This window comes from Papio anubis, chromosome 11 (genome assembly GCF_008728515.1).
Source record: "Papio anubis isolate 15944 chromosome 11, Panubis1.0, whole genome shotgun sequence".
Taxonomy (NCBI): domain Eukaryota; kingdom Metazoa; phylum Chordata; class Mammalia; order Primates; family Cercopithecidae; genus Papio; species Papio anubis.
The window spans coordinates 51,202,520-51,217,490 of record NC_044986.1 but is presented as its reverse complement, the minus strand read 5'-3'; the positions used below and the strand labels follow the sequence as shown (position 1 = coordinate 51,217,490).

Below are 14,971 nucleotides of genomic sequence, written 5' to 3'. Positions count from 1 at the left end.
TTGGCCACAGTTTCATGATTACTGGCAACAGATGCAGGATTCCTGGGTCAGGGAAAAAGGGCAGTTTATTTCTTAGGACAGCAGGAGTTACAGCATCAGAATTTTTGTGTGATTCTCCAAGTCCCAGTTTCTAAAAGTTAACATGAAGAGGGCCAGATGGCACTTGCACACAGTGCAGTTTGTTACAGGACTAGACCCTGAGTTGAGGGAACTCAAGTCTTTTATAATGGGCAGTTGGCATGGCTGTCCTGTGCTCCCAAGGGAAACATTTTTATTATTATACTGGAGAATAAGCATGCCTGGAGTAAGTATGGAGTGAACCACTATTTTCTCTCTTTAAGCTGTTTGCTATGAAAATGAACTTGAAAAAATCTAAGGGGAAAAACAGGATAGTCCATGTCTCATTTGAAAGTCATGTAAAATGCAAGAGAACCATGGAGAATTGCCTCTAAAAGATAAAGGTGGCTTGTTAAACCAACAAAAAACAAACAAACAAACAAAAACACATGAGATCAAATGTTGTATTATGTTTGAAGTGAGAGAGTTAAATATCTACATGTAAATTCTGGGTAAATGTTTAAACTTAGGAATTAGAATTTATTGCATTAACTTCTTGATGTAGTATAAGCTCAGTGGAAATAAATGTATTTGTTTGTAATAAGAAGGACTTGGCTATTAGGTCATATACAACTTTAAAATCTCATGACTTTGTGTTAGATTGATAATGTAATCTTATAATAAAAAAAAGATTTAGAGCATTTATTTAAAGGTGATAAAGAGCTGCAAAATAAGATATTTTTGAATACAATTAAAAGAATAAAATTACTTATGGGATCTTGTGAATTGATAGCATTGTGGTTTTTGTTATGACACCTGATAATGGATGTTTTCTGCTGAGAAAAGAAAACTACATTAAATTATGCCATCTATTATATTCTAAGATACACTAGAGAAATCCACAGTATTTTATTCAATATGAAGTATATATTTTATCACTGTGATAAAATAATTTGGGAATTCCACAACATCTAGCCTCAATGTCAACAAAATGTTCTCGCTGCTCTTGAAAAACAAAAGATATTTATCACATTATTCTAACTTCTATTTTTATAAAGCACTTGACTTCCAAACCTAAAAGTTTTAGAGATAACAATTGTTTCATTTCTTTAAAAAGTTTCTTCAAATAGTGCTTCTTTTCTTTATCCCCTACCTTATCCTCATTCAGACACATTTATTTCCTTATTCATAGACTATTGCAGTACAGTTATGCCTCAGTATCCCTGGGATCCACATCTGCTGATTCAATGAACCACGGATTGAAAATACTTGAAAATGAACAATAAAAAATAATGATACAACAATATAAAATAATACAAATAAGAATAGAGTATTACAATTAATTACAAAATGTCTTCATTGTATTAGGTATTACAAATAACCTAGAGAAGATTTTGAGTATAAGGGAGAATGTGCATAGGTTAGGTGCAAATACAACACCATTTTATATCCATGACTCAAGCATCCATGAATTTTGGTATCTGTGATGGTCCTAGAATCAACCCTCCCTCTTTGTACTGAAGGACAACTGTGATTCCCTAAATGTTCATCATAGATCAATTTTTTCACATTGATTTTTTCCAGATTATACTACAATGCAAAATTAATCTTAAAATATTACTGGCCTCTCAACATCAATAGGTTAATGGATAGATTAAAATTGGTTACTCTTCAAGGCAAATTTATTCTTACCTCAGGTTTATTTCAAAATAAATTGTCACATTCCCAATTTCTAGTCTGTACTGCTGTTTTGGGGTACAAACATAAATATTAAATTGATGCTTACTTTGAGGGTTTTTTAATACATTAATTTGGCCATTATATGAGAGCTAACAATAAATGTCGGCTAATTCAGAGCTAAGAGTGTCAGCTGACCACTGATATACAATTAAAGTTTGATAATTGCAGGAACATTTTTCCCGTCATCTCACTACTGAACACAGAACAATTAGTTTATAGACCACTGAGTTTTTATTCACCTCTAATAGACCTTTGGAGGTATACTACCCCATTATAATTGTCCTTAAAGATTACTGTATGTTATATATTTATATTTCCTCAAAGTCAAAGCTTACATATTGTAGCCACTAGATAATAATTTATTGAATGCTTAAAGCTCCAGAGACATATTATTGTATAATTTCTCTTGGGCATATAGAGGATATTCTACTGTTGAACATGCTTATTCAATAATACGTGTGACTTACATATTTGGATTTAAGCATCCATATATTTCACTGTCAGGCAACAAAATGTATTTTTTATGGCAGAAATGTTTCCAGTTATTATTTTAATTAGCAATTATTTCTTCTTTAATCTCTAGAGAATATTGAACTTTAGTGCATTCATAAAACAGGAAAAAGTTGCCCAACATATATAGATGGGAGGATCCTGTGTTATTTTTCCAAACTATATTTTACACATATAATACACTCCCATTAGTATCATCATGTGGGTTAAACTATATTAGAACAGCAAGAAAGGAAGAGTTATGGGAGAGACTAGAAGGAGGCATGATTAATTTGGGTTTGGAACGTAGATTTCTGCATTGTGCTAAATGGAAGTGTTCTATTTGCCCCTTTTTTTCTGTGGCCGATTTGTAGGAACTACACAAATGCGTTTTCCGGTCTTTTGAAATTTAGTTGATACAGCCAACAGGTAATGCCAGCAGTCTTAAGAAAAGGAAGAAAGTAAATTTGGGGTGTCCATTTCCCTTTTTTCTCTTTGTGATAGATGCATGCACATACCTTCTTTGACTAATGTTAGAACTTCTATCTGATAGCTTTTTGCACTCAGTTCTCTCTCTCGCTCTTTCTCTCTCTCTCTTTCTCTCTCTCTGTATGTGTGTGTGTGTGTCTGTGTGTGTGTGTGTGTGAGAGAGAGAGAGACAGAGAGTTCTTGTAACTGCTTTATATTCTTACTTATTAGGGCTCACGGGTGTATACTATTTTTTTCTCCCTTGAAGAGTTGAGAAATACATGAGTAGAAGGAGTTTATTAGAAATTATCTCAGAATCATCAAGACAAGACAGAAGAGAAAACCAATAAAATGTATGTTACTGGATTATATGGTTCATATGATCCAGCAATCCCACTGCTCAATATATATCCAAAAGAAAGGAAATCAGTATATTGAGGAGATACCCACACTTCCATGTTTATTGCAACACTGTTCACAATAGCCCAGATTTGGAAGCAACCTGTGTCCATCAACAGATGAATGCATAAAGAAAATCTGGCACATATACACAATGAAGTACTCATCCACAAGAAAGAACGAGATCTTGTCATTTGCAGAAATGGTTATGATGATTACTGGGTTAAGTGAAATAAGCCAGGCACAGAAAGACAAACTTTGCATGTTGTCACTCATTTGTGGGAGCTAAAAATTAAAACAATTGAACTCATGGAGATAGAGAGTGGAATGCCAGTTACCGGGGGCTGGGGAAGGTAATGGGTTGTAGGGAAGAGTGGATGGTTAATGGGTACAAAATATAGTTAGACAGAATAAATAAGATCTATTATTTGATAACAAAAAAGAGTGATTACAGTTAACAGCAATGTATTGTACATTTTAAAGTAACTAGGAGAGTGTAATTGGATTGTTTTTAACACAAAGAAAAGATAAGGGCTTGAGGTGCTAAATACCTCATTTACCCTGATGTGATTATTATGCATTGTATGCCTATATCAAAATATCTCATGTTCTCCATAAATATATTCACCTAGTGTGTACCCACAGTCGTTTTTTTTTTTTTGTTTTTTTTGTTTTGTTTTGTTTTGTTTTTTAAATAAAAGGTTATTGAGGTGGTTAAAATTTGGTCAACTAGAGTTGAAGTCTGCTGAGAACTTTCTAAGGAACCATGTAGAATATTCCTCTGGATTTTTCTCTCTGAAAGATGGAAAGCATAGGTACTTACAAATTCCCAGCCCACCCCATTTATTCTGGAATATTAACTCTCCTGCTCTTCTATACAGTTTTTACCCTCATAGATCTCCTGTGGCTTCTGAAAAATTCCAAAACACAAATGAAGAGGGGTTGCAGTATGCACAGAACTGTCAAGCATCCCTAAGCTGAAATCAGAGGTAGGTTAAGGGAACATAAAAGGCACCAAGCGCATCTGCTGCAGGACAATCAGAACTGGGACACTGTTACTAGATGCAGGAAACAACCTTCCCCTGTGGTTTCCTCATTCTCTGTCCAAATCTTTCAGATAGTTACTGTATTAAACTCTTCACAAATTACCCAGTTTTAGTGGACTTTCTGGTTTCTGCCAGGACCATAACCGACACTCTCTTTGTGAGTAAAGGTAGACCATATAACATAATCTTGCCAAGGACCCAGCAATTGGACCTATCTTTGCTTATTTTTGACTGAACTTCCTAAGTACATTGAACAGCGCTCAGTACTCAAACCCACCTCCTAAATACACTGCTGGGAAAAGTGGGTTGATTGTATTTTGTAAAAGTATGTCTGTGTTTGCCAGGCATTGTGTCTCTATAATGAATAAATAATGTAAATGAGTTTAGTGAGGCATTGAGGTAGAATAAGTCCCTGTGGTAGGAGATAGACAGCAAATGTGTTCTCTATGGAGCCCACTGTCCAAGAAAGAAGACATAGACCAAATAGATTTTAAATGTATATTTAACATTTATTTATAATCTTTCATGGCCAGTAAAAAAATATATATACACACTATATATGCATATACACACACGTGTATATATATACACACACGTGTGTGTGTATATATATATGCGTGTGTATATATGTATGTGTATATATGTGTATGTGTGTGTGTGTATCACTCAGGCTGGAGTACAGTGGTGGTATCTTGGCTCACTGCAACCTCAGCCTCCCAAATAGCTGGGCTCAAGTGATCCCCCCACCTCAAACTCCCAAGTAGCTGGAACTACAGGCACCTGCCACCACATCAAGCTAATCCAGCTAATCAGTTAATTTTTGTATTCTTAGTAGAGATTGTGTTTCATCATGTTGCTCAGGCTGATCTTGAACTCCTGACCTCAAGTGATCTGCCCGCCTTGGCCTCCCAAAGTGCTGGGATTACAGGCGTGAGCCCTGTGCCTAGCCAGAGATAGACAATATTAAATTGAGAAAATTTTTATCTGACACGGTGAAACCGAGGACATGGAGACACAATAGTTTTAAGTATTTCTTATAAAAGAAACATTTTATATAGTATGATTCTTGGAGGACTAATTTCAATTAAAAAGTATTTTCACAGTTATGCAGTTATTAAATATAGTAAAGTAGCCTGTGTCTCTGGTAAGGTATCTGATCAGAGTAGTCTGAAGAAACATTTTTTTACTCATTACAATCAATGTGCTGATTTCTTTGTTATTCAAAGAATTAGAAAGACAAGACTATAAATTTTGCATTGTAGCTTGTAGCAAAATTAATATAACATGTTCTAAAATATATTTTTATATCTCTGATCTTTTCATTTTTTCACTGTATAGAAGTGCTGCTCAGTAATACAAAAAATGTTTTATTGCAAAGCAGCTCTCTGGTCTAGGTATAAGCATCATTTCTTTATATATTTTGCAAATAAGAGCAGGACTTGCCATTTGCAATGTAATTTATTTTTCCCCATAGAAGTGGAAAGTGAGGCCCATAGAAAATGACTGCAAATATTGTAAGAGTGGTGCCACAATTAGCAAAGCCGAAGAAGTAAGTTTATGCATTGCACATCACCTAATTTTTTCCCTATAATAGACACGTTTATTTTTCTTTTAAACAAGTTGTAGCACAAGTTATTGCTATTAAAGTTCCACTTTGTAATTATAAAAAAGAAAATCTCAAGGTGTTTTCCTTCTTTTGAGAGAGTTAGTATTATCCAGTCGACTTTTAAAACACAGAACTACTTTCTCATTTATGCAAAAATGTAAACATATTTTAATGGTAGTATATAGTTTCTTCTTTTGTCTTTGCCTTAACTAATTTTGTATTATAAACTGTTCAGTGTATTTTTATATCACAATACCTAAATGAATGCTAGAATCTAAAAGAAACTTCAATGGTGAGATTGAATTCATAGAGAATAGAAGATTCAATGAGATTAAAGTGGCCTAAATTTTAGGAATATAATTAATAGTTTGAAAATACTGTTCTAGGGTTGAAATTTTATATTCATTCATTCAATTTATTATTCATTTGCATACTCACTGATTTTAAAATGTTTAAGTACCTATTTGGAACCAAGCACTATTTTATTTCCTATGGATAAAGTGTTAAGCAAACGTCTTGAATTTGGCCTCATGAATCTTGCAATTTAGTGAGGAAGACAGATGTTAATTGAATAGTCACACCACAATTTAATTATACATTAATAATTTATTTAAATAAAAACATGGGTATATAAGGAAGCACGTTACAAGGAGAGTTGAAATTATTTCCAGGATCACTGAATCGAGGTCGGTGTTAGGTACCACAGTTTACTAAGCAGAGGGAGAGGGAGGAGGGTTGCTGAAATATTCTGAGTTAAGGGAAAGGCAGATGTCCTGATGTGAGATAAATCATGGTCAGAGTGGTGGGAACACAGTAATTGAGAGAGAAAAAGAGGTTCAAATTGCCTGGTGTGATAACCAGGTGCCAATTCTTGCAGAAATTTTAGATTTTGATAAGAATTGTGTTTTTTTATCTTAGGAAAAATGGGCAACACGTATCCAAATTTGCATTTTCAAAATATTTTTTCAGGTACCCTGCACAGAACTCTTGGTGGAGCTAATAGATGATGAAGAATTGCCCATTAGGGTGCAGTTTCATATCTCATGCGAAAGGCCACATTCAGATGGGAAATGTAGACAGAGAACACATGGATGGATTTGTGAGATATAGTTTGAAAGTAAAATCAAAGGGATTTAGTGAGAAATTTAATAAAGACATGGAAGTTATCAAATATGATTCCTATGTTTCAGCTTGGGGGCAATAAATGCGTAATATCCCAACCATGATGTTTGAGAACTCTGGAGATAATTTGATTCCCAGAAGGAGATAAATTATGTTTGAATGTAGGATATATTGAGCTTGAAGTAATTTTGACACATGCAAAGAGATGATTAATAGGCAGTTGGTTATATTGGTACTTAGTTTAAAAGAAAAGTCTGGACTAGAGCCATACATTGAAAAGATACGCATGCAAATGTCAACTTTATGGTTACCTTTTTCTAAGGAGAGATTCTGAAGAGGAAAGATAAAGGGGCCTTGCACTGTCTTGACATATGTTAAAATTTAATGGTTGTTATGAGTAAATGCATCTTCAAAGGAGTCAGAAATTTAGAAGGTATAAATAAAAAAACATGGTTTAGTGGAAGCAAAGAAAAGTGTTTCAGAGAGAAATAGTGAGTGGCTCTCACAAAAACTGAAGAAAGCTCAAGACGACAATTTTATAAAGCACCATTGAATTTAGAAATACAGAAGACATTTGATGACCTTGATGTGGAATGTTTTCACTGGGCACAGTAGGCTACCAACTATATTAGAGCTGAGGAAATGGAATCACTAAGTAAAAACAAATTTTGAAACATTGGCTCTATAGAGGAGAAAGATATGACCACAGTTAGATAGCTAAATTACCTTTTGACAATAAAACCTGGCAAAACAGATCTTAAACATTTTTTTAAATACCTAATTTTTAAATTGCTGTTATAATCAAATTTCCTAACTTTGAACATTTTAGAAAACAATTATATGTATTGCAATACTGTATTCTCAAAATTTCTATGATTGAGTTCTTAAATGACCACACAATAATTTTAATATCATATCTTTTATGACTGCAAGCATAACCTTCATATCTATGAATAATAAAGCAAGAAATAAAGTAGTTAATAAGTATCAACTTGATTATTTTTAAATAAAAGAGGAAGAGATACAATACAAAGTAACTTTCAGAAAAATTAAGACCTACAAGGAAGATGGAGGTGTTTCCCAAAATTGGCTTCAGAAATATACTTCGTGCCAATGGAGAAATGGTTTTCAAGAGGCGATTTTTAATTGGCTCTTCCTGATGTCAGAAATGGACCAAAAGATTTAGTATTGTTTGGATGTTCTGGAGGCATGGAAAATTGATTTCTCATCTTAGTTTTGAGTGCTACATCTGTATTAGTATGTTGTTCATACACAGTGGCTCAAGCCCTTATCATGCCATTTTTTGAGTTAATCTGTAATACAACTCTTCATCATCATTTTCTTGATCCCTTTTTTTTCATTTCAATCTTTAAAATTTTCTTCGAAATTGCATTCTGTCTTTCCACTATTCTTATTGACATCATGACCTATTAATATAGCTCTATTTCTTCCCCATTATTTCCCAAGTATTGTGTCTGTTTTGTTTAAATTGAAAAATTGAAGGAAAATGAAAATGTCTTATAATTCTTATGTTTCAATTTTTTTTCATTTTTAAACCATGAATAATTTAAAGTATGTAAAATCTTAAGTCAAACAACCTAGAAGTCCGTCTATATAAATCTATGTATCAGGGATTGAGAATAACACAATCACAATTAGAAGAGACCTTAGTTTTCCATTTAATAAAAGACTCCATAGCAGTTTCATTAACTAATTTCCATGGCTAAGTATATTTGACATTAGAAATGTCTTCCATATTTTAATTTCATAATTTCTTAAGCAGCTTTGCTTTAAGCTTATATTCTGTCTCAATTTTAGAAGTAGAAGCACCGATCATTTGGTCATTTGTATATTTCCTTATGTCTGGAATCTTAATTATACATTTTCTGGCAATTTCTCCACTTTGTCCACTTTTAATAAATTTAACATTTTTTTCAGTATGTGTAGTTACATCTTTTTCCATCTCCTGCATTCATTATATCATAGTTCTGTAAAATTCATGTATATGCGTGTGTGTGTGTGTGTGTGTGTGTAACAAGAAAACCTTTTGAGATACTTGTGTTTACTCTCTTGATTTATTTTTGTCCTCTTTCGGTTATTCCTCTTCAAAAATTGTGTAGTTTCTTTGTATTTTGTTGATTCAAGGGAGCAATATTCTTTAGGGTTGAAAGTATTAATCTTGTATTTCTGGCTTTTGTGTTTTTGAATGGGTTTTGCTATGAAGAGAACAAAGGAAGCACTATTGCTAACAACAACCTGAAAAGGAGAAAGAGTCCAGAGACTAGAGAGATGGTATAATATGAGATGGATTGTGATATAAATGCCTTTTTTTTTTTTTTTTTTTTTTTTTTTTTTGTGCTGTGTTCCATGGAGATTAAGAAACCTAGGGTTAGTGGTCAACAAAAATGGCTGTAGAATATCTACCTTTTATAACCAAGCAACAGGTTTCCGGACTTGACAGAGATACTGGTGCCCCATATACCTGTATATGTAACTGGACCTTAAGGAGTGAACTGAAAGAGTGGGCAATCCGGTAGGAACCACTGAGAACCCAGGTATAAGAATCTCACCGAATTATTGGATGCTTCAAAAATGACAGTAAATTTTACATTATCCAAGAGTAATAGAAGATATGAAATCACACTTAATTTCATCCAGTTAAAGAAAGAAGCTAAAGTCTTATTCACTACACACATAATACTTTCCAAGGAAATAACAGAATAGTTGAAAACATAATAATGGTAAAATGATTATGAGTCTCTTCCCTGCATTTGCCATGCATAAACAAGACTGCCCTCCTTCTGTTTTTATTTGTACCATTATTGTTTCTGTGTAAAGACTTTGGACCTGTTGTCACCTCAGCCTGAATGACATGGTTGACTTCTTGTCATTCAGGTCAGCCTCAGTTGACATACCACTGCCTCAGAGAGCTATTCATTGCAAGCCAAATTTACATTATGCCTCCTACCCAAAGTCCCTCTTTATCTTTATAGCACTTATTCTAAATGAATTTATCTCATTAAATTATTGATGGGCTTCTCTATTGTTTAAATCACCCAGTAGAAAGTAATTTCCATGAGCTCAGAGGCTTTGCCTGTCTTTGCTACTTATGTTAGCCAATCACATAGTCAGGCCTTTCTGCATATTTGTTAAATTAATGGATAATAGCCCCCTAGTCTATCTGCATACTGGAAAACTCCATCAAGGTATTCATTTATTTATTATTTCTCCCTTTTTTATTTTTTTTACTTCAGATTGTACAATCTTCTTAGACTTTATGGTGCATAATTGGTTTCTGTAATGAGTGATTGGTCCATTGCTAGGCTTATTGCTATTATAAGGTCCTGAACAATAGTCTTCTCATTTTTTTTCTCCTATTATTTATATAAACTGTATCAGAATACTAAAACGCTAGACATGTATTGTTAGTAATGCAGACTTAGTGAAAGACTGATTAAGACAAAGAGAATACAAGATTTATCAAGACTTTAAAAGAAACATCAACACATTTTGTGCAGTTTTCCAAGGCAGGATGCTGTTTAGAAGAGTTAATGAACTAGAGGTATGCAATTCTGAGAAACAGATACAATTAAGCGAAGTATTGATTTACCCATTAGAAGACAATTAATCATTTTTGCTGTAAACAAAATGAGAAACTTTGGTTGTTAATCAAGGATTCTGTTTCACTCTTTAGTTTTTAATTGCAAAGTTAAACTAGATTTCTTTTCATGCTTATTAATAGAGCTATTTCTTTTAGTCTTGGAGCAGGTGACACTTAAATAATAATAATTTTTGTAAAGAATCTGAAAAATGATGAGATATAAAATGACCATTAATGAAAAATTGAAATTATATATAAAAAGGAATCATAAAAGATAATAATAATTATTAATTTTGCTTACAGTCTCGATAAATGAATGTGGCTTCTATGAATTTTCTCTAACTTTACAACTGTCATCAATAAAATATTTTATAATCCTAACATTTTGTTGGTAGATGGCTTTTACTAAAGCCCTTATTCTTCTTAGGGTAGTAAAAGCAGAAAAAGTATCTAGTCTTGTTAACGCTGTTATCCTTTCAAGTATTATAACCTTCAAACTTTTCCTTACTGTATCCTAATTATAAATTTCCATTGCCACTTGGCACACACATAGGCACACACACAAACACACACACACACCACATATCTGTGTGTGCAATTAAGAAAAAATTTCAGGAAATAATTCTTGTCTTCATAACACAAGACTGTTTCTGTTAAGGTTGATGCTATATTAAAAATTGCTAGAGGGATAACATGAAGTTTGAAAAGGTCTGTCATAATTTAAAGGAAGGCTTTGTTTTATGTGTGGTTCTGAGTGGGTGTTTGTGTACATATTATTTTACAAAGCACCGGATTATACAGAATTATTTTGGTGTTTGGAGGTCTTTGTTGTTTTCTTCCAGAGTGAGACAAGTATGGAGGATCTAAGGTTGATAATTCATCAGAAACACCTTTTCTACTAATATGAATCATGAGGGTTTTTTTTTTTTTAATGAAGATCAAGGAATGGGTAGCAGTAACCACTGTAGCTGTTGATGTTTAGTAATTTCAGCATTCATTTATTCCAAATAACTATGTACACCTTTTCATAAACTATTTGACTAATCACTAACACAATGACAATATATGAAAGGTGGTTCTTCGGTTTTAGTAGCTGGCGAGGGTTAACTGGAGGCCTAAATGCCTTTATCTCCACTGATTTACTTGTTGCTGGGGGTATTATACCCTAAGTCAGTTAGATATCCGATGATATTTTTAATGACTTTGAGTTTGAAATAGTAACTCTGCCACCCTACAAATACTGCAGTTAGCAGGGCTGAATCACATAATCACTCATTCATCTTACAAAGACCAGTGTACATCTTTCTTTGGGCTGTAGTGAGAGAACAGAGGAGTGCAGAGGATTGAGCAAATATTTAAATTATCCAAACTTGTATCAAGTAATTCATATACAAGAAAAGAAAATAAAGGAGCAACATGTCCTTATAAATTCCCACAGGAAATGATCCAACTGATCTCAAGATTCTGCTTACACATCCTACTTCTGTGATTAGTGACACTAAGCTCATTACTGACATGTGCCCATAGAGTTAAACATAAAGAGAAGACTGAGAATTTTTTTTTTCAGAGATTTATCTACATGGTGCTCCAGAATATATCAGTGGAATATCTATGCATAAATTATCCATTTCTCAAGTAGACTATTGTCTTGAGTAGTCCAGATTTGCAACTTTAGGCATTTTGAAATTTACTATTTAAACTGAGCAGTCATAGACTTTCAAATATGTGGCAAATATTTATTCAGATGATGTAGTGTTTTGCTAATATTAAGAAATACTGGGAAGTAATCACTACTTTAAATACTAACATTTTTTGAAATAATGGATATTTTCTTTGAAATAAAGGAAAATATTCTAAAATGCCTTTTATAAGTTATAAAACATCATTGAAGCAGGATCCAATTTCGTGAATAGTATGCAGGTTTTTATATTTAGTTTTGTCTCTTTAGTCATATTTATGGTTAAACAGTCCTCTCACCTTATTTATATTTTTAGGCCATTTACATTTTGAAGAAAGAAGCATTGATTGTCTTTTAGAACGTATTATAATTTAGATTTGTTGGATCACTTTCTTGTAGGGTTTTTCAAGTATTCTTTCAAGCCAGAAGTCAATAAAATATGACCTGTGGGACAAACCCAGCCTGTGATTTATTTTTAAACAACATTCAAACTAAGAAGGAGTTTTACATGTAAAGGAACAAAAAAAAAAAAACAAGAAAAAGAACAATATGCAATATAGACTGTATGTGACTCAAATGCCTAAAATATTTACTACCTACCCTCTAGATAAAAACTTTGCCAACCTCAAATACTGTTACATTCATGTTAAACATTTTGACAATATTAGTTTATCAGTTTAGTGGGAACTGCATATTGCATTACCTCAGGAAGCAAATTTGACCTGATATAAATATGCTATTTAGGAGAATTTGACTAAGATGATAACAGCCACAACACTATTTTGTGAAAGTATGTTTTCTCTTTGAAATTAGCAAATAATGCTATTGGTAATAGTTAGGCACCTTGGAAATCTCATTTCCTATCTTTCACAAATTGGTTTTAGTATCAGTATTAGGCTGTTACTGCATTGCTATGAAGAAATACCAGAAGCTGAGCAATTTATGAGAAAAGAGGTGTAACTGACTCTCAGTTCTGTAGGTTGCACAGGAAGCATAGTGACATCTGCTTCTGGGGAGGCCTGAGGAGGCTTACGATTATAGTGGATGATGAAACAGGAGCAAGCACATCACATAGCAAAAGCAAGAACAAGAGAGAGAGAGACATAGAGATAGTTGTGGGTGTTGGGGGAAAGTGCTAAACAGTTTTACATGACCAGAACTCAGTATCACGAAGACAGCACCAAGCCATGAAGGATCTTCCCCCATGATTCAAACACCTCCAACCAGACCCTACCTACAGCATTGAAATGGAATGTATAGGCATTGGGTAAACAGTCCTGTTTACCCAATAGGGAGAAATAGGTGAAAAGAAAGAGGCTACAGGCCTCATGGAAATTTGAAACTCAACAGGGCAGTCATTAAATATTAAAGCTCCAAAATAATCTACTTTATCTCCATGTCCTCCATCCAGGGCACACTGGTATAAGGGTGGGCTCCAAAGACCTTGAGCAGCTCTGCCACTGTGGCTTTGCAGGGTTCAGCCCCTCAGGCTGCTCTTACAGTTTGTTGAGGTGCCATACATATTTAAAGGACCAGACCTCTTGAAAACTCACTATCATAAAGACAGTATCAAGCTATGAAGGATCCACCTCCATGAGCCAAGAGGAATATAATTCCTCTTGACTCTTAATCCAATGTTCCCTCTACCTTTTAGCTTGTAACTATACCTTGCATTTCCTAAATATGTCCAAGTTAAAACATGTCTAACAACCAACTATAATGACCCTTAAACAATTAAAGTTTTATGTACTTTAAATTAAATATTATTTTGGTGGTTGATGTGGATGACTTAATAATACATTAAGGGAAATTTAAATTAATAAATCATAGAAATAGACTAGAAACGTAGTAACCAAAAGCTGGGGTTGGCATTGGGAGAAGAAGGAGTGATAAGGACTTCAGAGATATTGATCAAAGGATATAAAGTTTCAATTAGACTGGAGGTATAGATTTAGTGATCTATTATACTGCATATTAATACAATTAATGAGAATGTATTATATATTAGAAAATTGCTAAAATGATAAATTTTTAACATTCCCATTACCCCAAAAAAGGATAAATTGGTATGGTGATGGATAAGTTAATTACCTTGATTGAATCTTTCTACAACGTATATGTAGATCATAACATCACATTGTACATTGTATTTATATAAATATACATACATATTATCAATTAAAACAACTCTGAATGATGCAGATAATGGAATATTTATAGATCAAAATAGTTCTGTTCTAGTTACCATTGTTTTGTTTTGTTTTTGCTTCAGGATAATCAAGCTAGATTTTAAAGTATTGATAAAAATCTTACCCTATATATCTATTAAATTTTTATTTGTTTTTTTGTTATTGCATCAATATGGCTTTAGAAATGCTGCTATAACTGTTCATTAGAAAATAAGAGAATAAAATTAGTGCTAATGACACTGAGTGTTAACAGTAAATAAACTTACAGAAGAATGGAGAAAAATAGTGTGGAAGTCAAAGTAGAGAAGTAAAATACAGTTGCAGCAGCTGGATGACTGGAAAAGAACAAATCTATGAGATAATAAAAGATAAGTCCTTCAGAAAATGGTTTGTCTCCAGAAATCAATTAGTGAGGGATGCGTATCCACATAGATACTAAATGAACCTTGGAATGAATATCTTGATAAACATAAAATTGAGATTAAAAATGTCTTAAAGTTGTTATCATCTGCTAAAATAATTCAAATTTATCTTATTTTTGATTAAAATAATTGATCTTAGAACATGTGAAAACCT

At 33.1% G+C, this 14,971-nt stretch overlaps 1 long non-coding RNA gene across 1 annotated transcript; it reads left to right on the top strand.

Moving 5' to 3' along the window:
* Window positions 1-3,299: 3,299 nt before the first annotated feature.
* On the top strand, window positions 3,300-7,028 carry LOC108587642. Its single transcript, XR_001906488.3, has 2 exons — window positions 3,300-4,142; window positions 6,775-7,028. It is a non-coding gene; the product is annotated as an uncharacterized LOC108587642 (long non-coding RNA).
* The last annotated feature ends 7,943 nt before the right edge of the window (window positions 7,029-14,971 follow it).